Below are 27,618 nucleotides of genomic sequence, written 5' to 3' on the forward strand. Positions count from 1 at the left end.
TTCACACTGCTGATAAAGACATACCTGAGATTGGGCCATTTACAAAAGAAAGAGGTTTACGGGAATTATAGTTCTACATGGCTGGGGAGGCTTCACAATCACGGTGAAAGGCAAGGAGGAGCAAGTCACATTTTACATGTATGGTAGCAGGTAAAGAGAGAGCTTGTGCAGAGAAACTTCTGTTTTTAAAACTTCAGATTTCATGAGACCCATTCACTTTCACAAGAATAGCACGAAAAGAACCATGCCCACGTTTCAGTCATCTCCCACTGGGTGCCTCCCACAACACATGGGAATTATAGGAGCTACAAAATGAGATTTGGATGGGGACACAGAGTCAAACCACATCAAGGGGATAGAAACCTAAACCGAATGAAGCAAAAATAATAGAGATAAAGTTGGTTCATATAACTGTGAAATTTATGTATTGGTTGATGTAATTGTGAAGTTTAGGGATACACTGGTATCAAACATGGCTGGATCCAGAGACTCAAAAATATACCATCAAAGTGTAGTCTTTCTTTCCACATCTCTCTGTTCTGCTATACTATATTTTAGTGCCATATTTAGGAAGACTCTCTCTATGTAATATTACCCAATATTTTTGACTTTAGATAAATACAGCTCTAGAAGAATTAAAAAAAGCAGTCCCCCTTCCTCAGCAGTAGCAACCAGAGTCTGAGGTTTATCTCCCATTGGTCCAAATTAGATCATATGCCAGATAATGTGAGAAATCAATCAACCCAATCAATCCAAAGAAAGCCATGTGCTAACTGACATATTCATGACTCACTGGTTCCTGCAGAAATGGATTCAGTCCCACTCCAACCATGTGGAATAAGGTGTGAGTGGTTTGGCTCCCCAAATAAAAATCTCATTTTTTTCTTGCCACAGGAAACAGGAATGGATTTTGGTAGCAAAACAGATGTTTATTATGGAGGGGCAAAAATATAAAGTCTATATTAATGATTATTGACTTAGTATAAAATAATCTCACAGATATCAGTCACTCAGTTATTTTGCAGGTTTTGATACAGGTTAATTTTGAGGGGATAGTTGGCAAAACCATCTAGCACTTATGCATAGAAAAAATGCATGTTTAGATTGACATGCATTGGTGGTCTGTGCATAAAACTTTACACAACTTTGGTTTCCAAGTTGAGCTTCCTATGGAATGCACTATGACTCAGCTATCCCACATTATCTGCAATAAGCTTCTCTCTCACTTTTCTATATTACAAAATATGGAATGCTAACATTCTTAATTATTTGCTCTTACTTGCACACACAGTTAGCCCTGTTACACATGAACAAACAATAAGACGAAGAAAAAATCCCTGCACAAGGATTTTTCTTTTTTTTTTTGATACAAAGATAAATCTTACTAGAAATAGACATTTAATTCCTATTTTTTCCCTTGCAGGGTGGAAATGAGGCTTGGTGATACAGCCATTTTGTAAATGAGAGACAACATATGTGAAGACAAAAATTATAAAACTGCTATAGTAGCCCTGGATTGCCTACCTTCTAACTTCTTGTAATATAAATTAATTAAACTTCTATTTCTTCAACATTGAAATAGCACTTTCTATTTCCTGCAGTGGAATATACTCCTCTGTGATAGAATTCCCAAATAAATCTAAGGTCGTTTAGGGATGCTAGGAAACTGAGGTGTTAGACCTACAAGGCACATCTCCTACATGCTGGGTGCTAATAAATCACTCATAATCTTGGACATTTGGGCTTACAGTTTTGGAAAGAGATGACTACCAAGTTCTGACTGTCTTCATCTCCAGTGTTAGAAGAGCCCTCTGGGAACTCTCACAGCCATGTGGACCAAGACCTAGAAGGAGATAAACCACAATTCTCTTTTCATATTTACATGGTATTTACTCAGCCATTTTCTTTTTCATATTTACATGGTATTTACTCAGCCATTTTCCTCGGCAAGTGATGCTGTAAAACTGAAAAATCCTTTCTAATGGCAATCTACTGACTTTTCTGTTTTGGTCCAGGATTTTACCTAAATGATACTTGGGAAATATCGAGATGCATAAAAAATAAACATGGTAAGCTTCATGAAGTTTCTTAGCTAAGAAAAAAAAAAAAGACATAAAAGTTTTAAGACAATATAGGCAAGGATTTGCAGATAAATTTTTCATATTTCTTTAATAAGTATAGAGGACAAGGAAAAATATATTTCTAAATTGAAAGTCAACAAGACAAGTAATAACTATATAAGAAGTTTTTACTGTAATAATCACATACCCTTCATCAGCAGGCAAGAAAAAGATCAAAATGTGCTGCTTCTTCCAGGGCAGACTATTTCACCTCTTTTTGGGCAGTCTGAATTCTCCCTCTTTTGGCCCAGTCCAACACTTCTCCATATATTATTATATATTAGATATTTTGGTTCTCCATATACTATTATATAATAGAGTGTAAAGAAAGCTTTACTCTCCACCCCCACTATTCACCTGTGCCCATAGGTAATTCAGTCAACTCTTTTATACATATCTTTCTAAGACTCTTTATGCTATTATACATTAGATATTTTGGTTAAAATGTGGTCCAAAATATAGCTAATTATTTAAAAGAAAAGACTTAAAATTTTTTTTGTTCATTTTATCTAATTATTTCAAACTTCACACACTGCAAACCATCTTCTGTTATGGGGTTTTAGCTTGTATTTTTTGTTTTCTTTATTATAAATTATATTGTACATACATGACTCAGTTCCCTTTCTGTATTTATAGGGAGAAAGTTTGAACTCTCTGCAGGACCTTAGACACAGTGATTTGCTCCCAAACCTTAATTTACTTCTCTCTTAACAAAAGAAATTAGAATTGTCATTAGATGGATTTCAATTTTTCTTTTAGCCAAGACAGCTTTATTTAGAAAACATTTCCAGGAAGTCTAATATTCAATGGAAAAAACATGTAGCTGGTTTTATTGAACAAGTTATGTCACCTGGAGAGCCTTCCCTACTTCTATGATGGTCCACAGACTTAAGATTCTGTAGAACACAAAAAACCACTGGCTTATGATTTGTGGGTTTGTTCCCAGGTCCACTGTTTTTGAATGTATGATCCTATTACATTGCTCTGCCCTTCTCACTCTTAATCCTGACAAGATGCATCATCCTTACCAACATAATTATTCATCTCTCAGTTATGTTTATCTCACTTGTTTATTTGGAAAACATTTTCATAGCAGAGGCAATCTCTCTTATTTTTTAATCTCTCACATTCATTCAACAAACGTTTTCTGACTCCCTACTCTTACCCAAGCACCGTAATGGGAGTGAATAATAAGCTAGGAATATAGGGTAGGTGACAAAAACTGGGACAGTGTCTGCAAGCCCCTCATTTTGTGATGGTCTCATCTAATGCACTCATCAAGTTACTTCAAATATCTAAGGCATTTTTCAAGTTAGTTCACATAATTTTATTTTCACCTATAAACCTTCGTATGTTTATATTGTATTCTAACACTCATTTTCCTTCAGTAGACTTCTGGAAATCTCAGACGCATTCACCACAGAATAATAACACAGGAACAGAAAACCAAAAACCTCATGTTCTCACTTCTAAGTGGGACTTCAACAATGAGAACACATGGACACAGGGAGAGGAACATTACACACTGGGGCAGGTCTGGAGGTGGGGAGCTAGGGGAGGGATAGCATTAAAAGAAATACCTAATGTAGATGATGGGTTGATGGGTGCAGCAAGCCACCCTAACACATGTATACCTATGTAATAAACCTGCACATTCTGCACATGTATCCCAGAACTTAAATAACAAAAACATTTTTTAAAAAGGCTGAGCATACACAGGCAGTGTTCCATGAATGAGCTTCAGATGCAAGAATCTACTTGATCTTCACAGTAGTGATGAAGAGACCAGTCTAGTAGTTATCATTACCACATTGACCAGCTAGGGAGAGGGACACCTAGAAAGATGTATAGTGTGTGGTTCCTGCATAATGGTGAAATCAAGTCATGAAGCTGGTTTCCAGGAACTGAGACACCTAGATCAGTTATTTCTATTAAACTGACATCTAGGAGGAAAATAGAAGTATATATCACCTTGTATTCCTTCAGTCTCAATGTGTAGAAGGGCAGATTGTCAAAATCCAAATCAGAGGATATATAAAGATACACGAGTTTATTAATTTTCACACAAATTTTGGAGAAGCAGTACATTGTCATTAGCAGGCTGTATTTATGGTAGTTAAGGATACAGACTCAAAAGCCAGACTGCCTGGACTCCAGTCAGCTCTGCCATTGACCAGCTTCATGACCTTGGCAGGTGGATTATGTGTCTGCCTTGATTTCTTCATTTTAATTTGTAGATGAGAATAGTTCAGGATGATTGTAAGCATCATGAGTTGATACTTCTGAAGTGTTCAGAAGAGTGTTTATCCCATAGCACATGCTAAGCAGATGTTTGGGGTTTTTTACCCTTTGTGATAATTAACATTAATTGTCAACTTGGTTGGATTGAAGGATGCAAAGTCTTGTTCCTAAGTATGTCTGTGAGGGTGTTGTCAAAGAAATTAATATTTGAATCAGTGAACTGGGAGAGGCAGACCCACCGTCAAGGTAGGAGGGCACCATCTAATCAGCTGCCAGCTTGGCTAGAATAAAGCTAACAGAAGAAGGTGGGAGAAGCCGACTTGCTGAGTTTTCCAGTCTTTATCTTTCTCCTGTGCTGGATGCTTCCTGCCCTTGAACATCAGACTCCAAGTTCTTCAGCTTTTGGACTCTTGGAATTACACCAGTGGTTTGCCAGGGGCCTTCAGCCACAGACTGAAGGTTGCACTGTCAGCTTCCTTACTTTTAAGGTTTTGGGACTCAGACTGGTTTCCTTGCTCCTCAGCTTGCAGATGGCCTACTGTGGGAATTCACCTTGTATTATGTGAGCTAATTATCCTAATAAACTCCCATATATACAGTTATCCTATTAATTCTGTCCCAATAGAGAACCATGACTAATACATCCCTCTGCTCAAAAATTACAGTGCAAAATAAGAAAGCTGTACTCTCCACCCCAACTATTCACCTGTACCCACAGGTAATTCAGTCAACTATTTCATACATATCTTTCTAATACTCTTTCCATACATTCTCATAGATGTATATGTAAATCGACGTGTATTTATTTACAAAAACAGTATCATATCCTATATATTGAGCCTTGTACTTTGGTTTCTATTTTGCAGTATGTTTAGAGATATTTTAATATAAACATACAGTGTTTTGATTTTATTCTCTTAAATACTTGCCTTGTATTTCACAATATGAGTGAAACATGATTCATTTAAGCAAGTACCTGTTGATGAAATTTTAGATTATTTCCTTCTCTGTATATACAGTGTGATAAAGAACTTACTTTAGCATTCACCATTCAAGATACAGTCTTTTATGGGTTGAATTCTGTTCCCCTTAAATTTGTATATGGAAGCCCTAACCCCGATTAACTCAGAATTTGACTATATTTTGAGATTTTAAAGAGGTCGTTAAATTGAAATGAGGTCATTACGATGTGATCTAATACAACATTAATGGTGCCTTTATAAGAAGAGGAAATTAGGCTGTACACATGCTCATATGGAAGACAATGTGAAGACATGGAGAAGGTAGCCAAGGAAAGAGGCCTAAGAGAAAACCAATCTTGTAGACACTTGGATCTTGAACTTCTACCCTCCAATGAAATAAAACATATTTATTTTACCATGAAAAAAAATTTCCGTTGTTTAAACCACCAGTTTTTGGTATATTATGGTAGCCCTAGAAAATTTAATACAGATTTCAAGAATAGAAATTTGTGGGCTAAAGTTTACCAATTTGCTTTTCAGGTGATTTCACCAATTTTTACTCCCACCAGCAATGTAAGTGGCTATTCATTTCCCTATATGTATATTCACCAACACTTCAACATATCACATGTGTTACTACTGGTAATATTTTCAAACACTCTGGCTCCCTTCTAGCACTCAGGATATAGTTTAATGTAAAATGATGCTAAACCATCAATAAAAATGTATTAGTATTTTTATTATAACTATCTTTTCATTTTTCGAGACAGGGTCTCACTCTGTGGCCCAGGCTGGAGTGCAGTGGTTCAATCTCAGCTCATTGCAACCTCTCGGATTCAAGCTACTATCCTGATTCAGCCTACTGAGTAGCTGGGATTACAGGTTCCAGCCATCATGCCCAGCTAATTTTTGTATTTTTGATAGAGAGGGGGTTTCACCATATTGGCCAGGCTGGTCTCAAACTCCTGACCTCAGGTGATCCTCCAGCCTTGGCCTCCCAAAGTGCTGGGATTACAGGTGTGAGCCAACATGTCTGTCCTATTTTTATTATAAATATCTTATTATTTATTATCATTATTATTTTAGTAGAGAATCTGTCTTTAACAACATCTCTATTCTTCGTCTTCTAAACAAACACTTATCAAGAATGTAAGTACAAGGTGCTAGGAGAGATGTTGAATCAGGTGTCCTCCTAATCCTTCATTTTTTTTCCCTTTCACTTGAATTCCCATAATAGTCTTCTAATTAATTTCATCACCTCTGGTCTCCCTCCATTCAATTCATCTAGCACATCACCATTAGATATTTTAACATTTTTGCTAGCATAACAGTAATTTTCAGATGGTTTAAAATCAAAAGATCACACATTCAAATTAGTTGGTGCTAAGATAGTCACTTTGTCCTGAAACTGGGGACTGAATTTCTTCTTTTATCAGTAACGCACAGACTGTCCTATATCTTTCATCATTTGGTTCTCAAGTCAAATTTTCCAACCAGTACTATGTCTTGATCCCTTAGCCGTTGGATAGAAACTGTTGCCTTGGGCCAATTAGCTTTTTCCAATTACCTCACTATATATATAAATATGTTCACATTTTATGTGTCACAACATGGAAGAGATTGGAGAGCACAGGCTTGAGTCATTCCCACTCAATATTTTATAAAGCAGCAGAAAGTAAAATCTTACATTTGTTTTATATTCCTAGTATATTTTTCAGAAATTCCTTCAGTAGATAGGAAGAATAAATGGTTGGAAAATACCTGCTGATGATGTATGTGTGCTTCTTTTTAATTAGCAGAATGAAAAGATTTTTAAAAAGCCTATTTCTTTTAATGACCTCAGATCTTTTTGTCAGTCAGGCAAACTTAGGTGTTCTGATTCCTTATGACAGAATTCATGTTGCTTCAGGTCTTGCCATTCTGTGGATACAAATTAGTTGACACTACATGGAGAAATTGATTTTTATGCTCTTTCAAACCCATTTGTTTGCAGAACACCCCATAGTATTCATCTCTCCTGTTGAACTGACAGGGCAGGTGCCATGCTCTCTCCTCCTTTCCTCTCTCTTGACCCATCACCTCCTTGTTCAGTGTTAGATGTATTTTGGTGGTTCCTTATCTAAGGATGTCTGATGTCCACATGAAGGATACCATCCCCCGCTGGTCCTTAAACCACCTGCTGTAGAGGAGCTCATGCAGGTTGAATGGAAACAATCTTTCTTTAACCGAGAGGTTGTTCTGGGTCCCCTGAGCAACACCATTTGAACTCAGAGTCTCACAAAGTTCAACTTTAAAACAACTCTCTATTTCCTCAATTAAACATCTTTGCTAAGAAGTTTATACCTGAACCAAGAGGCCAGTATGGAGCATCTCATACTCTATTATTTCCAAATTTCTTGCTCCTTGAATTTGTAGACAGATTTATGTACAATACTTGGTTTCACACAGAACAGCAAAGAGTCTCAATATGTAAGAACATTTTCAATAAATACCCAAAGGTATTGGAGGCTAACTCATTCCCTAGCTAAACTCTGGCCTCCAGAGGAACACCCTCCCATATTTGCATTATTAGTTCTTGACTGGAGTTAAACATCTCTTTTTTTTTTTTGACACTTTTTATTTTTTTTTATTATTATTTATTTATTTATTTATTTTTATTTTTTATTGCATTTTAGGTTTTGGGGTACATGTGCAGAGCATGCAATATCGTTGCATAGGTACACACATGACAGTGTGTTTTGTTTGCTTTCTCCCCTTCACCCACATTTGGCATTTCTCCCCAGGCTATCCCTCCCCACCTCCCCCTCCCACTGGCCCTCCCCTTTTCCCCCCAATAGACCCCAGTGTTTAGTACTCCCCTCTCTGTGTCCATGTGTTCTCATTTTTCATCACCCGCCTATTGAAAGAAAATGTATTTGAGAATTAAGGGCTCCAAGATCTCATTTCAGATTTTCCCATGTTCACTTTGTATATCTGGCCAAGTTGTACCATGTTTTTAGCATCAGTTTTTCATTCATAAAATGAGAAGAAATGATGAGGTGGGCACTAAAATTTCTTTAACGGTTCATATTCTGGAATTCTTGCGTGGACGCCCCTTACATCAGTTAAGTATTAATTAAATGTGCATTGGTATGACAGAGACAAAAATAGTGGCTGAGTATAAACCAAAGTGGTAGTTAAAAGTGTTTATTTCATCCTAGGCCAGCAATTTGCTAGAGATTTGACTTAGAGCCTATGATTTAACCTCTTCATCCTTTATTTTATCTTCTCTAATATTGTGATAATAGAAGCTACGTAAAAGGGCAAGTGCAAGTATTAAACAAGATATTACATGGAAAGCACCCTGACCTCATCAGGGTTCAATAAACTAACTATTATTTCCATTATTACTTAACTGACACATATAAATTTGCAACAGATAGGATCTTCTAAATAATGTCTTTGATTGTAAGTGCTGAAGAAGGTCAGAAGATGTAAAGATTGCAATTATCTTAATTTTAGTCATAGAATAACTGTTTATGTTTCTGGGATAATCTGACTAAAAATGTGTATATATACACATACACATACATACATATACTACACACACATTCTGGTGTCTTCTGAAAGGAGCATCTAAAACAAAGGCTTAAAAGCAAGTTGTTCACTGAGAGATAAGAGCGTGAACAGGGAAAGGACAAACTAGTAAGGAAAAGTTATTGAGCAGGCCACCAGTGAAAGAGACTGTTTATCAGATTAGACCTTATAAGCAGCTCCCAGAATCATCTGCCTGATAAATAAAATGGAAAGCGTTTATATTTGTCCATTGTTCCTGTTCTCCCATAAATTACAGGTGACCCCTTATGCTTATCAGCCCTGTATTTCTGGGTTGTACATGTGTGTGTCACAAGTAGGGGCCTAGGAATTCAGCAGCAATAGCGAAGCCACAGTACAAGATGTGAGAAACACAGCACAACCTTAAGGAGAGGTGCTCTCAGCTGGAAGTGAATCAAAATCTGCACAGAACTGTTGGTGGTAGCCAGGACTCATATCAGAGGTAAGTCAGAGTGGGTGCAAGGTGTTCAATTCAACAGAGTTCCTTCAGAGGAGAGCAAGCCAGCGTGATACAGGCGCTCTCAAAACCACATCATATGAGCAATGGAGAAGGGAATATCACAAGAACAATAATGACCAGCATATATTAAGCACTCACTATGTGCCATTCAGCTGTTTAAGTGCTTTCTTTGCATCATCCCATCAAATCCTCCCAATAGCAAAAAGCCTGGGCTTTCAGGGCCTAGAGTTATTAAGGAGACGCTCGAAGTAGATCATATCTATAAAGTGGGGTGAAACTTGGAATTGTATACATATTTGACTCTCTGAAGCTGTTAACCTTTTTGATATGCTGGAGTTATTTAAAATGAAGAAGACTCAAAGGAGAATGATCACTTTCTTCCAATGTTTGAAGCAATGTTTGAAGCACTGTCATTCACTATGAGTAAATTTGAATTCATACTTTACAGGCTGCCTTTGTCTTTTATTAGTGCAACTTTCTAACAATCCACAGTTTGAAGACATATATTGACAGCGCTAAGCTAGCTTTGGAGTGCTAAATCTAGACTTTATATTTCAGACAGCAGTTACTCTACAATGAATAACATTTCATGCTAATTCAGTCTTTGATGAAGCTTCTTACAAACATATCATGTGAAACATACAGATACACATTTGTAAATAAATCTGCCATTCACCATTTAGAAAGCCACCTTGCCCTTTATTTTAGTTAATTGGGAATCAAAACTATTAAATTCAATCATTAGAGATATAGAGGAAATATTGAGATTACATCATCTTTAAAATTGTAGGAAAATTAATATTTTATTTTATTTTAATTATGAAATATTGTTTATTCTTTAAGATGATTTTCCTGATTCTATAGCTAGAAATAGTATGTTAAAATCATTATTGAATGTATCAGAAATGCTGCCTTTATTTAAAAACATTCTGATAATAATATTCTAGAATTAAAACTGTCATTTTACCCAAGACATTTAAGTGAATAAACTGTTTTCTTATTTGTTTGCATGTTTTTTTTTTTTTTGTATACATACTGGCATTCCCTTACTGGCTGTATATATATACACACACACATATATATGTGTGTGTGTGTGTGTGTGTGTGTGTGTATATATATGTGTGTATATATATATATATATATATATATATATATATATAATTGTGTTTTAGGTTTTGGGGTACATGTGAAGAACACACAAGATTGTTGCATAGGTACATACATGGCAATGTGGTTTGCTGCCTTCCTCCCCATCACCTATATCTGGAATTAATTTTGCTCTGAAGAATGAAATGATGCATATACCATGCATGCGTGTTATTTTATATTTCGGTATACATATTTTAAATAGTTATCAAAGTAGAAGTAAAGTATCAGATACATATAAAATACTTTAAAGTGGATTATAACAAAAGGTACTAATAAAAGATATTTATAAAATGGAAAATAAATAAGTAAACACCCTACATATAAAGATACATTTCAAAAATTTTATTTAATATAGTGTTTGAGCTTTCTAGCAGCCAAAGCAAAAAGGAACACATAACATTCTTATAGAATAGAAAAGAAAAAGTTGGTGATCCCTTACTTTAGCCTCTTTACTCCTAAACTCTTTATTCCCCTTTGGCTCACCCAGGTCCTAGACTAGAAGTTACTTAATATCATTGCATAAGACTGAAAGGGATGCCTATGGAGTATAAAGTGATCAGCATAAAAGGCTTACATGACCAACTATATTTCTCCCATAAACCAATTCTAATGCTTAAAATGGCCATAATTAAGAAAAACTAATGATGGTATGTTTGGTCAAATTTTTAACCAGGTAAATCCCCATAATTAGAGTGTGGATTAGTGCACTGATGTCAAACAGGAAGGTATTTTCTAGTATCTGGCCACATAGCCTTGTTCTCAATTGAGTCCCAGTAAATAGTTTTATGTTTGAGTTGGATATGGGCATTGATTGTATTTGAATCAAATTTTCAGATGCTTCAAAGCTGGGAGAAGCAATCAACATTTTGTATGTTCATTTTAGAATCCTAAACATTCTCAATTTGTTGCAATAATGGAAATAATTTTGAAAGTTGAAATTTACTAGGAATAAATATACTGTCCTATGGAAATGGCTAAATAATTACTCAGATTCATTTCAAACTTTGAAATACTATTGTTTGATTCTAAAGGGGAATGAGCCTCCTCATATGTTCCAGGAGGTGCTTGTTCATCCTACCCCAAATGTGCAGCACAGCAGCCCTTTAGTATGCCAAATTCATCCATATCTGTCTGTCTACACTGTCATCACCTGGTCTAGGTCACCATTAGCTCTAGCCTGGGACATTGCAGCATAAAAGATCTTCTGACTCCAATACTGCGACCTCCTCAAGTTTATCTTCTCTATGGATTCTCCACGCATAAACCAGGATGAACTTTTAAAACACAAAAATGTTTGTATCATCCTTCTGCTTAAAATTCTCTCAATGGTTTCTCAATATTAGACTTAAAAAACTAATTACTGATAATGGTCCTCAAGGCCTTGCAAGATCAGGCCTTGTCTTTACTTGCAGGCCCACCTCAATCATCCTCCTCAAACCACCTACCTCCCCAGGTTCACGCTGCTCTATCCACACTGGCCTTATATATTTTTCACAAATATACCAAGCTGTGTTCTAGCAAAGAGTTTTTGACATTGCTGTTCACTCAAAGAATGAAACACCCTTCTCTCATATCTTCCCATTACCAGCTTAGCCTCATTTTTCTTTATTTTGTTAAAACTGTACTGTTTTTATATTTAATTTATTTCATTATGTCCTTATTTTCTCTCTCTCATTAGAATTTAATATCTGGGTTGAGATGACAGGGTACTATGCAGCCATAAGAAGGAACAAGATCATGTCCTTTGCAGGTACATGGATGGAGCTGAAAGCCATTGTTCTCAGCAAACTACTACAGAAACAGAACACCAAACACTGCATGTTCTCACTTATAAGTGGGACCTAAATCAGGAGAACACATGGACACATGTGGGAAACAACACACACTAGGATCTGTCAGAGAAAGAGCATCCAGAAGAGTAGCTAATGGATCCTGGGCTTACCACCTAGGTGATGGGATGATCTGCACAGCAAACCACCATGGTGCATGTTAACCTATGTAACAAATCTGCACATCGTACACATGTATCCCTCAACTTAAAATACACGTTGGAAATAAAATAAAAAGAATTTAACTTCTCTGAGTAGTAGGAATTTGTATGTAATTCTCTCCTTAATCTCTAGTGTCTAAATAGAACAGTGTCTGGTCCAAAGTAGAGAGTCAATGTATATCTATAGGAAAGATGAAAGAAAGAAAAAAAGGGAGAGAGGGAGGGAGGAAGAGAAAAAAGAAATTGCCTGTATAAAATGTTTTTGGAGCTGGCTCTATGCCTGGTTCCACAAGAATAACAATTCTATAATGTAAAACTTATAATTATAAAGACACACCCATACTTTAAAATCAGAGAATAGAGTATTGACCTATTTGCTATCTTTTATAGAAGTGAACAAAATTTGCCTTCAAATATTTCAGATGTAATTTGTCATTTAGAGCTAATGTCCAATTAATCATGTTTCTAGTAATGAGGCTTGAATTTTCACAAGAGTGAAATTAAAGATCAGCATAGACAATTACACACACACACACACACACACAAATGAAACTATAGTAGACTACTTATTTGCCCCCCAGTAAATAGATACATACATACATACATACATACATACATACATGCATACATATATTTTCTGCATTCCACCCAGGGGATTTCGTATATGGGATGTCAGCAACTTTTGGGTAAGGTTGTTACCAGTTTGTCTAAGTGGTAGCAAATTTAATCTTGAAATAGAAACCTTCTTCAAAAGAAAGTCTAGGAATTGCAGTTTAAAAAAAAAGTTTAAAGGAGATTTGACATTCTCATAGAGAAAATGTGGGAAGTGCTTGTTCTTTCGTTAAAAATGGTATTTTAATGGTTTGCTGCTTTTCAGGAGAATGTTCTGTACCTTTTCTGTATCTTCTCCCGTTCAGGTGTAAAGAATTGTGTGATACTGTCTGTAATCTACATGCCTGAAAAGTTCCTGATCAGAAAATTGTGCTTATTTTAACAAGCTATGGTGACCATGCTAAAGGGAGAAGAAAGCTTTGTTCAGGATATTATGGCTTGTAGTATGGCCCTTCAGAGATTTTTGCCATTAATTATCCAGATCCTTCCGATCACCTGAATTATTTGTTTACCTAGTATTCCTTATCCTAGGGTGAGAAATTTCTGTGGTTACTCTCATTCCTACCCATGCCACCCACATTTTGAGATGTGGGACCACACCATGGGTGGGGAATGAAGCATATTTCTTTTTCTACTCTGGGTCCTAGACAGTCAAGGACTGTGCTTATTTATTGGTTAATTCAACACATATTTATTGAGCTCCTACTAAGTTCTGAGATTGTCACTGACATGGACAGAAACAGCCACCATCTACATAAAATTGACAGTTCATCAAAAAAAGATAGACATTAATCTAATAATTAGATGTATGAGAAGCACTAGGAAATACAGAATAGTATGTTAAGACTTAGTCTTCTCTGAGCAAGTGATGTTTAAGCTGGAATCTGAAGGATGAAGAGGCATTATTCAGGTGAAAAGAATGAGAAATGTGGAATGGGGCCAAACGCTAAGTTTACAGGCAAAGAAATAAGTGCTCTAAAACCTAAAGGGAAAGAAGAGGATCACTTTTAAAAAGCTGAAAGACAGAGAGGAAGACAGAGGGAAAATATTGAGGCACAAAAGATCATGCCAGGTCCTCTAGTTAGGGGAGTGGAAAGCCTTTGGAGAGCTTTATGCATCAAGGGATTTGATCAAATTTACTTTTGTGTGAGAACTTCTCCACCTGCTCTGTAGATAACTTCCTAATGGGGACTCAAAGTGGAAGAAGACAGGCCTAATGAGAGGTCATTGCTATACTCCAGGCAGGAGATGAAGGCAGCTCCATGGAGTGCTATAGCTAGATCTGGAAATGAGCAGGAAGATGAGAGATTTTTAAGGAAACACTGGAAATGGGTCAGTGTGTGGGGAATGATGAGTCTGCTTTGAGGAACTAGGTGATGCTTCATGTGAGGTGTCAAGCCTGGAAGGCCACTTGGGCCTTTGCAGTCCTATAGTCAAGGACCCACTACCCAAAGAAAAAAGTCTAGACTCTTCAAGCTCTCTAGGTTGTTTTTCAGCATTGTTGATATTTGGGGCCAAATAATTTTTTGTTGTAGGGAATATGCCCTGTGCATTATACAGTGATAAGCAGCATCCCTGGTCTTTATCCAGAAATACAAGAAACAGCCCCTGCTCCAAGTTGTAATAACCAGAAATATCTCCAGAAATTGCCATATTTCTGGAGAATAAAATTGCCCCTGGTTGAGAACCACTAACCCATGCTAACTTCATCTTATCCATCCACCTTCTTATCACTCTCCTGCCTAGACCATCATATTCTTCTCATTATCCTATATGTGCCTAAAGAAATTAGGGAGCTTTGTTTAATAACATTGGCTGTGGTATCATAGAAACCTTTGTTTAAATGTTAGCTCCATAATTCATTAATTACATAATCTCACAGAGCTTACTTAACTACTTATGGTTCTTCATTTATGAAATAAGGATATCAGTTCCTCCTTACAAGATCACTCTGAAGATTATCACTGTCAAGTGATAAATACAAAGCCTAAACTATTTTAGGTGCTCAGTTCATTTTAGTTACTATGAAAATACATTTGTTACATATGTAATGTCTTTGCCGATATAATACCTATGGTTCAGAAATGACACTTCCCTTGACCATCATCCACCCATAATATTCAAATTTGACTTGACTTTTCAAGACTCTCATTGACATTTGCTCCCCATGGAAGACTTCTACCAATTACTCTAATATATACTGATTAGTATCATTTTCAAACTCCACTAACAGTTATATCTAACATTACATAATCTATGACTTTATTACATAAGCCAGGTAAGGTGGCCCATGCTTGTGATCCCAACACTTTGAGAGGCCAGGAAGGGTGAATCACCTGAGGTCAGGAGTTTGACACAAGACTAGCCAACATGGTGAAATCCTGTCTCTACTAAAAATACAAAAAAAAAAAAAAAATAGCCAGGCATGATGGCAGGTGCCTGTAGTACCAGCTACTTGGGAGATTGAGGCAGGAGAATCACCTGAGCCCAGGAGATGGAGGTTGCAGTGAGCCAAGATCGCACCACTGCACTCAAGCCTGGAGGACAGAGTGAGACTCTCTCTCTCTCAAAAAAAAAAAAAAACTTTATTACATATGAAATAGCATATCTTCCACTTATTTTGTCTATGAACATTTTCTAATCCTTTAACAGCATATGCATTTCTCAGTAATATGAAGATGATACTCTATTTTTGTGGGCAACAATAAATGCTGAGTGAATGCCAATGGATTGAAGTCATCCACATGTGTGGGGAAAGTCAACTTATTACAGCTAAGTAGCTACATGATCACCCAATGCTGGGGCAGCTGGATTAATAAGATTATCTTATTCTTTGTAAATTTATTATGCACTAAGTGCCAATTTTCATGAAATAGAAATTAATTTCCAGCAGAAAGAGTGAGTGAGCTAATCGAAGAAACTAACATTTTCTTCTGTGTTTGATGACAGTGAGAGTTAAAAAATTCAAAATGTGCAAATAGAGCTGCCACATACCTTTTCAAGAGGCTCTGACTATGAACTAGGACCTAACATGGCTTTGAACTCAGTTAAATTCAACTCTTAAATTCACTGTGGAAACTGAGATTTTAAAAGTAACCATTTATTATTATTTAGAAATGAACATAAATGAAATGGAAGACTTAATCATTATAAATACAAAATGTAGCTTTTATTGCTACCTATATTAAGAGACTTGCTATAACTTTGTTTTTATCCAAACTCACACACAGTAGATGCTCAATAAATATTTATTGAAATAGATTCTCCAATTATATGTCTATGTGGCTTTGGATATGACACAGTCTTTCTAGCTTTAGCTTTCCTATCTGTAATATGAAAAGTTGATTCAATATCAAGAAGTTTTAAACTAAATATCTAGCACTTCATAGAGGTATTTGGAGGCCTACTCTTGGAACTAGAAACTGGTTAAGAGATGTTAAGTAACCAGGACTCTGGATTTCAATTAGAGAAGCAGGTTTTGTTGTCATTGCTGTTTTATGATTTTATGCTGTTTAAGGTTTTGTTTAAATAAAGAAATAAACTTCTTTAAATAAAAAATTTCATATCACTGACCTAGACAATCTTTATGGTTTTTCTAACTGTGTTAGGTGATCTATGATCTTCATTATGGATAAACAAGAGAAAATGAGCAAAAAAAAAAAAAAAAAAAAAAAAAAATCACCAAAAAACACTTTGAGAGGAATTTAGGTTATATTTAGAAAAGAATTTAACTGGAAAAATGATAACTTATTATAAAATAAGAAAATTAGGAAATTCTTTCCCTTAAATAATTCAAAGGATGGCCAAAAGCTACCTTTGTAAATAGACATTCTCGGGTAACAAGATCAATTTCGATTAGCCAACAAGCATTAGCACCAACTTCGGCATATCCGTGGGTCACTTTGTGACTCAGCCACTGTTTCTGCCCTCAAGATGCTTCCAATCTAATATGAGAGAAAAAGCACTTCAAATAACCGAGATACAAAATGCCATACAAGATAGAGAATGTACAGAGGAGTGGTATGTGAGATCTGAAAAGGGACAATTACTTTTTTGAGAAGGAAAATCAGAAAATACTGAGAAAGTGGCTTTTGAGCTGGACCTTGCAGCACAGAAGTATTGTAATTTTGAAATAGGTACATAGAGGAAAGGGAATTCAGGTTGAGGGCATACAGCGAATCACTGATCCAAGGAGAATGCTCTATTCAGAATACAGCAAAAGGCATTTATTAAAGAATTCATTTCTCATTTCTGTTCTTCACCAAATATGTCAAATTTTCTGTTAAGGCGCAAGGAAGAATCATCCTTCCTTGATTCTCAGAGACGATTATGTCATTTGCTTTCAGCACAAAGATTTGAGTGGAGGCAAGATTTCATTTTCCTTACGTTGGCAAAAGTGAAGTGTGGCATTGGAGCCTTCCTCAAACTAGTCCTGATGATGCAGAGCTAAAGTCCTTCCTCAGCTAACCCATGAGCAATATAAGCCATTGTTGTTTTAGCAGGGGTGTCCAATCTTTTGGCTTCGCTGAGCCACGTCCGAAGAAGAAGAATTGTCTTGGGCCACACATAAAATACACTAACACCAATACTAAGGATAGTTGATGAGCTAAAGAAGAAAATTGCAAAAAGTCATCATTTTTTAAGAAAGTTTACAAATTTGTGCTGGGTTGCATTCAAATCCATCCTGGACCAAGTGTTGGATAAGCTTGTTTTAAGGCATGAAATTTAGGGTTGTTTGTTAACACAGGATGGCAGTTAAATAAGATGTCAACCATTATTCCTGCCCCCTGGTGTCCACACTGTTGTATAATTTCCTCCTGTTGATTAGCAACCTGCTTGTAACCACCTGAATATGTCGAAGCTGAAATCACGACTGTGATTACATTATAGGATACAGGATTCCATCTTAATAGACTACAATAAGAGATTCTCCGACTGGCTTTGAAAAAGTAGGCCTCCATATTATGATATGGCCTGTGAATGAGTCAGAGGTAGAGGAACTGTAGGGGACCTTTAGGAGCTAAAACTACCTTTGGATGATAGCCACAGAAAAGAAAGAGAGTACCTCACTTCTAATGGCAAGGTACTGAATTTTGCTCACAGCCATTATGTAAGGTTGGAAGATAGCCCTGAATTTCAGAAAGGATGGCAGTTCCCCCCACATCTAAATCCTAGTCTGTGAAACCCTGAACAGAGGACCCAATTAAATTATGCCCATAATCTCAGCCCACAGAAATGGCAAGATAATAAATATATGTGGCTCTAAACTGTTAAGTTAGTGATCATTTGTTACAGAGCAATAGAAAGCTAAGGGACATAATACAAACTGGCCTGGCCTCTCCTGATTCAGACAAAAAAGATGGGAATTAAGTTAGAAAAGTATTCCAGATGTCTATTTCAGAAGCCCTTAAATGCCCAGCTAAGTGAGCCAGAACTTTTTTTGTAGGCAAGAAGAGCCTTTGTAGGTATTTGAGTAGAGAGGCAGTTTGGTTGGAACAGTGCATTTAGAGGGCGTGATTTTCAGGCATATGAATGAAAAGGGACTGTAAGAAGAGATGGCCATATAGATATAGAAGAATCAAGTAAATAGAGAAATTTAGTTCTCATCAAGTTATTCATATGTAGAACGTAATCTATTCAGAGAAATTATGCTGACATTCTTTTTTTTCATCAAATATAATGCTGTTTCTACCTGTAATTCTACTTTACATGATTAAAATACCCATGTCTGCCCCTGGAGTTAAAATGACAAATGTACCTGGTTGCATGCCTGCATGTTGTCACCAGGGGACTGTTCCATTTGGTAATAAGCATTCCTTTTTGCCAGGAATTTTGTTTTCAGCCCAGACTAAATTGCCTTTCATCTATACCAAAATTTGAAGCATGTGCAAAATTGGTTTGTGTTTTATTTACCACTTGTTCTGGCAGGGAGATGGGTTTAAGAGAGCTTAGATTCACTTTCTCATGTCACGTGGGCTGTAATATGAAACTTCACTCCAATCTTTTATTTACCATGCTATAATGCTCATGAAAAAAAACTATTTGGCTTGTGTGAATCTCAATAGACAACAGAAAAAGTACATTTAGAGATGTATCCAAAGTAGTGTATGATAATTTTTTTTTTTTTGAGACAGGGTCTGGCTCTGTCACCCAGGCTGGAGTACAGTGCTATGATCTCAGCTCACTGCAATCTCTGCCTGGGCTCAAGCTATTCTTCCACCTCAGTTTCCCAAGTAGCTGGGACTATGGGCTAAGTTTTCTTTGTTGTTTTTTTTTTTTTTTTTTTCCTTTTTTGGTAGATACAGGATTTTGCCTTGTTGTCCAAGATCGTCTCAAACTCCTGGGCTCAAGCAATCTACCTGCCTCAGGCTTTCAAAGTGTTGGGATTACAGGCATGAGCCACAATGCCTGACCGAGAATTTTTCTTCTGCTGGTAAAAATTCCCTTTTACAAAAGAATAACCTGGCTGATCTTAAAATTTTTGGACTTTAGAGGTCACCCTTTTCTTTTAAGCACTATAGCAGAAATCTGTTTTACTGAAGCCCATTGTTTATTCTTCCTATGTCTTCAAATTTCTTTTAGCAAATCACCTTCAACCCCACTTCTATCTACATGATTTGGTGGAATACCATTAAACTTGAAAGTGACTCAGGTCTAAGGTAATCAAAGTATGCCTTTCTCTAAGTCAACCCAAACTGGCCAAACAGGGCCTCTCAAAGAAGCTAGTAAAACAACAGGCTCCTTCTCCCTACCCTGCTTAAACTTACATGTAAGTAACACCAGAACTGCTGCCACCATCTTGCCATCAAAAAGAACTGCAAAAATTGCCAGTAGAGGGAAGAGGAAGAATACCAGGTCCTGATGAAAGTGTGTGAGCCTTTAACTCCAACAAAGTCTAATAACAGTTATACCCCTATGTTTAGTTATTTTTATGTATTTGAGCCAATAAATGCTCTTTTACTATAATCAATGGCTAGTTGTGTTTCCTATATACTTGAGACTAAATCACCATTATTGTTTCTACCAGAATCTTCCTTCTCACAAGTGATTTCTGCCAATCTCAGATGAATACACTCTGAGTCCTTGCCCCTTCTATTGATGATCTTTATTTTTGCCTATAATTGTTTCAGGATTGTGTGTATCAGCTCTCACCCTATCAGAAGAAAATGTCTATTCCTAGTTGCCCTATCTCCATAATTTTGCTCCAAATGTAAACACAGGTCTATCCCTTAATTCCCCAAAGAGAATGATCCACACAAAGCAATTGCAATTGCAGTAGTGGTGTGTTTCCCATGGAGGAACTAATTCATGGACCACATATGGGCCATGTGTTACAGTAGGGCAGATTTCAGACTAGTATTTTGCACTCTGCTTCATTGAATGAAATTACAAAATTACTACTAGTTCACTTTGTTCTATGAGTTCACTTAGCACAACCTCAAGATTAAAAAAAAAAAACAGTGAATTAACTGGTTGGTTCCTTTCACTAATAGGAAGCTAACCAGTTATATGTAAAAAGGAAGTAAGCTAAATTAATCAATCACCTCTATCTCTCTCTCTATATATACCTATTCTGTGTGTCTGTGTGTGTGTGTTGATGATGGCAAAAGGTGCTAGGGAGAAAGGTTGTTGGTAGCCTATTCAAAAACCATTCCTACTCTTTTCTTGCTGTCAAAAAGCCCCTATACACAAACATACACACACACACAGTTAAAAATGCCAAGTTCTCAATTTCTCTACATCCTTTGCAGCTTAGGCGTAGTTCATAACTAACCTTTAATTCTTACATAATGTAGTAAAAATACATTGCTTAATGTTGTTGAATCAAGAAATGTTGCTCTGGCACATTATTTAGATATATGAGGAACCACTGCAAAAAAGAAAAATAGAAATGGTTAAGAGAAGTTTCCTCTGAGGAGTTCAAAAAGGAATAGAAAAAAGCAAACAGGGGACTGTAGCTTTTCATCATTAACTCCTGCATACTATTTGATTATTTGCCTTATACATGTACCCCATGTATACACACACACACACACACACACACGCAGCAGCCAGCAGCCATTTCTTGTGGAAGTGACTGCAATATATTCCTTAATCAGTCTATATAAAAATAATATCTGAGATTTTAAGTGTTAGGTCCTGAATTACAAGCTTTACACAAATAGTCTGACTTAATCCTCAGAGATACAATATGAGTTAGTTACTATTATTATTCTTACATTACAAGCTGAGAGACTGAGGCTCATAAAGGTTAAATAGCCTCTCAAGGTCATGAAGATAGTTGTTTAGGATAGAAATGAGATCCCAACTGAAAATCCATACCCTGAGTGCTGAGCATACTAGCTCCCAGATCATTAAAGATGTCCTATTTTGTCCTCAGGAAAGGCCTTCTCTGAAGCAAACACCTATTGAACCTCTCCAGATTCTGCCTAATGATTTTATCTGCAGTAGTGGTGCTCATTCCTTGAGGTATAATAATGAAAATAGAAGGAGTTTAAAACAGCTCACATGCTCCTGAATGTCAGCACATGAACACTTTCCTGTGTTTGAATTTATACAATACGAATAAGTATTCCAGTTGATGAATTTGAGTGTCTGGCTATTTTCTATTAGTCACTGAATTTCTATCTTTTCTGATCTGTTACATAGCCTCACTAAGCTTGCATATATACTATTGAGTAGTTTTGTGTAAGTGTCAGACAACACTCTTGAAATTTTTTAATCACCATTTGTTGATAATAGTGGCATGCATAATGCAAGTTGTCCAATTAGTACCTGTGTGTATATTAAAAAGAGAAAATGGTGTGTCAAATTGAATCCTCCTAAAAGGTTTTTTCTTTAGAAAAAAATGATAAGGAGCACTTTTTATAGTCAAAAATAAATAAATAAATCATCTTATATTTTGTACATTCATTTTCTTTTTCTTTAGCTGGGATGCCATAAAAAAACATCCAGCTCAACGCTGGAAATAAAAATGGATGTTAGAGCTGATAATGGCTAAGAATAAAAAGAGACTATCCAGGAGTCACAGATGTTTCTGACAAACCAAAAGTAAAAAAAAAAAAATGTAATAATGTACTGCTCTGTGAAGCCCCAAAGCTGATTTAGTTGATGAATATTTTCACTTCGTTCAGGGGAAAATAAATAACTGATAATCTGCATATTTCACAGCCCCCTTACTGGGAGAATCTGGACATGGTCCTCTTCACCACCAAATGAAGGGTGGCTCTGACCTTGAGGCTCCATGGGGCAAGCCAGCAGCACTCTGCACAGGCAGCAGCAGGAACACCAGTCCTAGGCAGGCAAGACCCTCAACGGTCTGGCCTTATCTTCCAGCCCCATCTCTGCTCCTATCTCTTCTCCTGTCTACGGGGTCCAGCTAGGCACATTCTTTCTTTTCCTCCAACCTCAAGCTGTCTCTTCTGTAATCACTTTCTTCACCTTAGAGAGCTTCTTTCCAGGTTCTATGCCTACTGACATCTCAATTGTCACCTCCTCAGAGAGACTTTCCTTCAAAAAAAAATTAAAATAAGACTAGGAGGGAAGTTTTTGTTTTCAAGGCCAAGGATGGTCATTTTTTCAATTGGCTTGGGTAATACATTTTTGGGTACTAAAATGCCAGAGGGTGGGGAATTCAAAACTTGGCTTCCAGATTATCTTCTGCAGTTCAGGGACTGCGTGGCTTGGTGTGAGGTTTCATTTATAAATCTGGAGATGGGGATGGGGAGGTGGACTCTGAGAATCTAAACTATCTACCTTTACACAGCTTACCAACTATAGTGAAAGGCCTTCATCAGCCCCCTGTCTTCATCAGCATAACTTCACTACTCTGGGAATTTTTGCCCAGAAAGAAAAAAAACTGCAAATAACTTCTTTACTGTAAGAATTTTCTGAAAGACCCATGCAATCTTCAGTAGAAAGCAGAAGCCAACTCTTTATACCCCAAGATGCTTCTAATCCGTTGCCATAAAATCCTCGCCATGCTGTGTCTACCAATTCTAAGCTATTATATCATGATCCTTACCCAATCCTAATCAGAATACCCCTAACCCCTTGAAGGACACTCTTTAAAGCAGACTTCAGTCTCAATAAATATTCTGATTTTGCTCTTCCCATTCTGAGATGCAATCAAAACTGTCAAGATAATGTGCTATAACAACAGTAACTGATAACTCAGCTTTTACTTACTAACAAGTTGTTCTGATATTTGAGGCAACTGGCAATGAGCTGTATGGCTTAGATTAAATTCTTTCTGTCTTTGGGGTTTATTTACAAATTAAGAAGGTTGGACTCAATACTTATTAAGAGATCTTCCAGCTTTGATATTAAGCCCCTTTGGGAAGGCAATTCCTTTCCCTCTTGGTGGTCTCTTTCCAAGCTGACAGCTTCTTAAAGAAAAGGGCAATTGCTTCGGTGGTTGTTAGAAAGTGGACACAGGTCAGGTTCCTGGGGTAGCAGGGAGTTCAATGGCTGGGTTTTCAAAAGCTAGCTTTATACTTTCCCCCTGCTTGTCAACTCCAGGAGAGAAAGGGTGACCATTGTTTGCTTTTGTCTTGCCACACAAAAGCTAGGCCAGTATTGGAGGGAAGAAAGAGGCACTGCCTTCTTGGCCACAAGCCATAACGATTACCTAAATGGAGCTTCCTCTTGAGGCTGCCTCTTCTTATCCCCATAAAGAGACCTTTGGCTGCAGCCACAGCAGTGAGTAGCTAACTGTCTTTTGTGCTCATTTGGCTGCACAAACAAAAGCATGCAGCCTCATCAAGGTGAGAGCTGAGCCGACCCCATGTCTCTTTGAACAATGCTAAGATGGATGATGAATGGGTATTTTGGAAACATAGCAAACACAATGATTTATATTCATGAGGGGCTAAACCCAGAGGGACTTCTGGAATGGGCACATAGCATAGTGCTTTGATCTTTCAGAGTGTGAACTAAGTGAAAAAGGATTGTAAAGCTGTTCCCTGTGACGTCCAGAGAAAAGAGAGTTGGACTCTTTATACAGATAATTTGCTTTTAAAGCAAGCTGCAGATGTGGAAGGTTGAAAAGGGCAAAAAGAAAGTACTCAAATGTGATGAGACCAACTGGGGAAATCTTTAAAACTTTGAATTTGAAAATACAAGTTTCTATTGTCATCATTGCCATTATTATTGAAAGCTTGAATTAGGTAATCAAATATATTTTAAATTGTGTAAGTGTTTCATTATCTTGTTTGCTCATTATCAAATCTAGTTTGAGAACATAGGTAATTGGGGTCTTTGATGCTAATATGACATAATCCCACCTCCACATCCTCCATCACTATCCCCACTTCTGTTTTCTATTCCTTTTACATATCTTTAGGTCCCCTTGGTATATTCCTAGGGGACATGGACATATGGGCAGAGGGAGGGGAACATCACACACTGGGGTCTGTTGGTTGGTGGGGGCTAGGGGAGGGATAGCAGGGGGTGGAGAGATTGAGGATGGATAACATTGGGAGAAAAACCTAATGTAGGTGATGGGGGATGGAGGCAGCAAACCACCGTGGCATATGTATACCTATGTAACAATACTGCAAGATCTTCACACGTACCCCAGAACTTAAAGTATAATTTTAAAAAAATGGGAGTACAGATGGCTGCACTTGTGAGTTTTCTGAAGATCTAGTTAAAAAATGAGCAAGAGAGAGACAGGCACAATGTCTTTTTTTTTTTTTTTAATTTTTTATTGGATTTTAGGTTTTGGGGTACATGAGCAGAGCATGCAAGACAGTTGCGTAGGTACACACATGGCAGTGTGCTTTGCTTTTCTTCTCCCCTTCACCCACATTTGGTATTTCTCCCCAGGCTATCCCTCCCCACCTCCCCCTCCCACTGGCCCTCCCCTTTCCCCCTAATAGACCCCAGTGTTTAGTACTCCCCTTTCTGTGTCCATGTGTTCTCATTTTTCATCACCCGCCTATGAGTGAGAATATGCGATGTTTCATTTTCTGTTCTTGTGTCAGTTTGCTGAGGATGATGTTCTCCAGATTCATCCATGTCCCTACAAATGACACAAACTCATCATTTCTGATTTCTGCATAATATTCCATGGTGTATATGTGCCACATTTTTCCAATCCAGTCTATTATCAATGGGCATTTGGGTTGATTCCAGGTCTTTGCTAAGGCACAATGTCTTACAGTCACAATCATTGAATATGTTTCCTACATCTTTCCCTCCTTCCTTTCCTTCTTACCTAAATGAAAGATAGACTGACAAGCACCCACATAAAGAAAGTTCCTTTGGCCATATTTGTGGTTATCAGCCTCTCTATGCCTACCCAGTGATCACATACCTTTATCTATTTATAAAGGGTATGAGTGTTTAAAATGAGAGAAGAAACGCAGTGCATCAAAATCAAATTACTCACTGTGATTGTCTTTTACCCCACTCTGAAAAAAATAGAGTTTTCATTTAGCCTATTTTCATTCAGCTGGCATCTTGAGCATCATTGCAAATTAACACCATTCACAATAGGAAAGAAGAGTGAAGCCAAGGCTCTGAATAATCTCATTACATATCTCTCAACAATTAAGTGCATTAACCAAGTCCCTGTATCAGAGGGGATGTTGCTGAAATGGCTCACATTTAGTCACATCCTTCTATGCTTCCTGTTCACATAAGATTTTGTTTAGTCTTCATTATACCTCAAAGGGTTTTGGATTATTACCAAAACATGACCCTGGATTATTCTGCATGAGTAATTTCCAATATCCCAAACTCTCTTCTTCCACTTCTTTTTGTAATAACAGAGATTACATTATAGTAGTTTCTAGTTTGATTTCAGAGATCAGAAAACCCTCAGTTCATATTTCAGATTACCTATTATTAGCTCTATGATAACTTCATGCCTTGGTTTCTTCAACTGTCAGAAGAAAATAATAAAAGTCCCAATCCCATGGGATTGTTGTGAAGATTAACTGATCTAATCAAGGGAAGCACACAGTTCAGTGCCTGGTTTGTAGTAAATGCTCAATCAATGACAGCTACAGTGGTAGCAGCAGTGGCAACACTGCAATTGTAACAACAGAAGCCACATGGAGCTGTGTGCTGTAAACAGAAAACCTGAGCTCTGGTCCTGGCTGCTATTAGCTGCTGACCTCTTTGTCTCAAGTGTCCTTTACTGTGAAAAATTATGGTGAGAATTAACTGTGATAATCAATGTAAATGTACTTGTAAACTATAGGGATGTAGACGACTAATGTCATTATGAACTCACTGCTAAAGGTCATTTATTTTTAGTGTCTCAATAAGGTAATTGCAAAAGCATTTACAAAGTATAAATTTTTGCTTGGCATTATAATTGTCAGAGTCAAAGCTGTTTGATTTCAAGAAACAAAAATCAAATCAAGTTGCTCACATAAAAGTGAGGTTTGTGGAGAGAATAAGATAAAATAAGTTGAGGATACCCATTCATCCATTAAACATGTATCTATTGAACAATATTCTAGCTCTAGAAACTGTGCTGAGTGCTCAATATGTCAAAATGAGTCAAATCCTTTACTTAATAAATTCATAGCATGTTGGCAAGAAGAAACTGAAAATTAGGGTAGGACACATGTATATAGTAAACAAAGAGTTTCAAGCATACCTGCAAAATAAGAAAATAAACGGAGGCTCTGCATATAACACATAGGACATAATTACAGAAAGTACCTGGGAAATGCGGGATACCATAAAACAGAAAGTTTGGGGTCCCAAGAAAGCTTTGCGGGCAGGGGAAATGCCTATTTTCAAGTCTCTAAGACAGGAAAGTGGTTGGCAAATCAGAGAAACTGAAAGGCATCCAGTGTGGCAGGGGCTTGTAGCAGACCATGGGAGTGGCTCACATCTGGGCAAGAGACACAAATTCAGTTAATTAATTAATTTAATCTGTGTATTGAATGCCTACTCTGTGTCAGGCATGGCTGTTAGCCAGAAAGATAAAGTTTTCTCAAGAGGACCAACCTCCAACCCTACATTCTAATAAGTAATGAGAGAGTTTTTAAAAATAAATATATATTGAAAACCTAAAGATGTGTCAGCACATAATGCTTTAAAGTGAGATAGTCTAAGTGTGACTAGAGAGGTAAAGGGAACTTAGAGTCCAGGGAACAAGTATAGGAGAAGAAGTCAACAAAGGAGACTGAGAGGAATATTCTGAGGGGTAGGAGAGGATAACATTATAGAAATAAAAAAGGTTGGGGCAGGGCCAAGATGGCTTACTAGAAGCAGCAGCAATGGGAGGCTCCCATCAAAAAGAACCATAACAGCATGCGAATTCTGAACTGGCAACCGAGGTATCCAGGGTCTGTCACCGGAACTGACTAGGCAGCTGGCATGACCCATGAAAAGAAAGGAAGAATAGTGTGGTGCAGAAGCCCACCTGAGAGCCACATAGGGCAGGGGATCCCCCACCCCTCACCCAAGGGAGGCAATAAGTGAGCATGCTACCTGGCTGGAAAAACACATACTATTTCCATGGAA

The sequence above is a fragment of the Callithrix jacchus genome, chromosome 2, assembly GCF_049354715.1.
Source record: "Callithrix jacchus isolate 240 chromosome 2, calJac240_pri, whole genome shotgun sequence".
NCBI classification, from domain to species: Eukaryota; Metazoa; Chordata; class Mammalia; order Primates; family Cebidae; genus Callithrix; species Callithrix jacchus.